Raw genomic sequence first — 2,524 nt, forward strand, 5'->3', positions numbered from 1 at the left:
GATCACAATTTCGTGCACCAAGTTTTTGGCGCCGTTGCCGGGGAAGATCCCTTCCTCTGAGGCGTCCCATTACTCACAGGATTCCTCTCAGAAGTGTACATGAATTGGTTGTTTGCAACCATTTCAATAAGTTCTTGAGCTTCTGCAGGTGTTTTCTTTAGGTGAATGGATCCACCTGCAGAATGGTCCAGTGACATCTTAGAGAACTCAGATAGACCATAATAGAATATATTCAGAATGGTCCACTCTGAAAGCATATTAGAAGGACACTTTTTGGTCATCTGCTTGTATCTTTCCCAAGCTTCATAGAGGGATTCACCATCTTTTTGCTTCAAGGTCTGAACATCCACTCTAAGCTTGCTCAGCTTTTGAGGAGGAAAGAACTTGGCAAAGAAGGCCGTGACCAGCTTATCCCAAGAGTCTAGGCTATCTTTAGGTTGTGAGTCCAACCATGTTCTAGCTCTGTCTCTTACAGCAAAAGGGAAAAGCATGAGCCTGTAGACTTCAAGATCTACTCCATTAGTCTTAACAGTTTCACAGATATGGAAGAACTCAGTTAAAAATAGGTAGGGATCTTCTGATGAAAGTCCATGAAACTTGCAGTTCTGTTGTATTAGAGCAACTAGTTGAGGCTTCAGTTCAAAATTGTTTGCTCCAATGGCAGGGATTGATATGCTTCTTCCATAAAAGTTGGAAGTAGGTGTAGTATAATCACCAAGCATCCTCCTTGCGTTATTGTTGTTGTTATTATTTTTGGCTGCCATCTCCTCTTCTTTTTCGAAAATTTCTGTCAAGTCCTCTGCAGAGGGTTGTGCTTTGGCTTCCCTTAGCTTCCTTCTTAGGATCCTTTCAGGTTCAGGATCTGCTTCAACAAGAATGTCCTTGTCCTTGCTCCTGCTCATATGAAAAAAAGGGAACAGAAAATAATAATAGGGATCCTCTTTAGCATAGTAGAGAGATTCCTTTATGTTAGTAGAAGAAGAAAAGAATAGAAGAAGGAAAAGAGGAAAATTCGAACTCAGAGAGGAAGAGGGGGTTCAAATTTTAAGATGAAGAAAAGTGTTAGTAAATGAATAAATAAATAGAAAGAGATGAGAGAGAAGAGTTTTCGAAAATTAACTAAAATAAAAGAAAAATATTAAAGTTAAAATCCGAAAATTAAGAAAAGGAATAAAATCAAAATTAGAATTTAAAATAATTAGTTAATTAAAAAAATTTTGAAAAAGAGGGAGATGATTTTCGAAAATTAGAGAGAGAAAAGTAGTTAGGTGGTTTTGAAAAATATAAGAAACAAACAACAAGTCAATTAGTTAGTTGAAAAAGATTTGAAAATTGTTCCGAGGGTTACCTGAAACTGTAGGTCGATCTCGGTCGAGATCTTCTGTGTTGGTCGGAGCCGATGTGTCCAGCGGGTGTATAGCGGCCGGAGCTGGTGGGTCCGACTTGTTGGACTTGGTGGTGGTGCTGATCCTTCGTCCCCGGAGGGTGGGGGGTACCTGCAAGGGACTCCGATACTTAAGTTAGCAAGGGTATTAAGCAGGTATTGAGTAGAATCAGAGTATGAGTTATAGCTGGGTGCTCCAATATTTATAATGGTGAGATGTGGCCTTCTGTGGATAAGATAAGTTAGTTATCTTATCTTATCTTTATCTTATCTTTAAGTGAGGTCATCTCATCTTTAAGGGAACCGCCCTTCTCTCTGTAGGCTTGGGTTGCCTTGGGATTTGGGGCGTGTTCCTCTATTTTGGCCCTTCTTTGGGCTTTCCTGGGGACTTGACCGAGCTCTTTGGAAAGAAGTCGGGTTGTCCTGACCTGAAGAGGTCGGTCGCTTTGTCTGTCGAACATCCCGGGTCGGTCATCTCAACCCAGGGTATGAACAGTGCCCCTGCTTGAGCTCGGTCTTCTTTTTTGAGGTCGAGTCTTTGACTTCGGTCCTTCTTTGGTGAAGCCGAACTCAAGCATTTTGTCGATTTCTTTGTAGCAGTCTTTTGAATGTAGAATGTTTCCTCTAAAAGGCGCGCGCTTTTATATCGGCGCTTTGGGAATGTGCGAGGGTTTAATGCCTTCTTTAATTTTAGCATTAATTGCCCCGTTTCCCTTTAGCTCTTTATTTCGATTTTGACAACCCAGAAACGGTTTCTCTCCTTTTGCCCTTTTCGTAACTTCTTTTCTCCGCTCTCCATTCTCCGTTTTTTGTTTGCGCTTCTGCTTTCTTTGAGTTGCGGCGTCGTTTGGCATTTCTGGAGCCTGGAGTCTTGCGTTTCTTCCTGCGACAATGCTCTTGTTCGCGTTCTTTGTGAGAAGGTGTTCCCAGATTTCGTCTTCCATCTTCAGTTTCTTTGAAGCTCACTGCTCTTTCCAGGTAGGTACTAGCTTTCTTGCTTCTTTTCTAGCTTTGTCTTTAGTTCTGATTTTGCATGTTTGAAAGTTTGAATCTTTTCGTGGTCTTGTATTTGCTTGTCGCTGTAACATGCTTTTCCTATCTTTCTCTTATGGATTTTCTTGGAATTTCTATCGAGGCCTT

The 2,524-nt window shown here is 41.2% G+C and overlaps 1 non-coding gene across 1 annotated transcript; it reads left to right on the forward strand.

Moving 5' to 3' along the window:
- Nucleotides 1-251: 251 nt before the first annotated feature.
- On the forward strand, nt 252-359 carry LOC127745105 (small nucleolar RNA R71). The gene has a single exon (XR_008006301.1). It is a non-coding gene; the product is annotated as a small nucleolar RNA R71 (small nucleolar RNA).
- Nucleotides 360-2,524: the final 2,165 nt, after the last annotated feature.

Source organism: Arachis duranensis, chromosome 2 (genome assembly GCF_000817695.3).
Source record: "Arachis duranensis cultivar V14167 chromosome 2, aradu.V14167.gnm2.J7QH, whole genome shotgun sequence".
In the NCBI taxonomy this organism is placed as follows: domain Eukaryota; kingdom Viridiplantae; phylum Streptophyta; class Magnoliopsida; order Fabales; family Fabaceae; genus Arachis; species Arachis duranensis.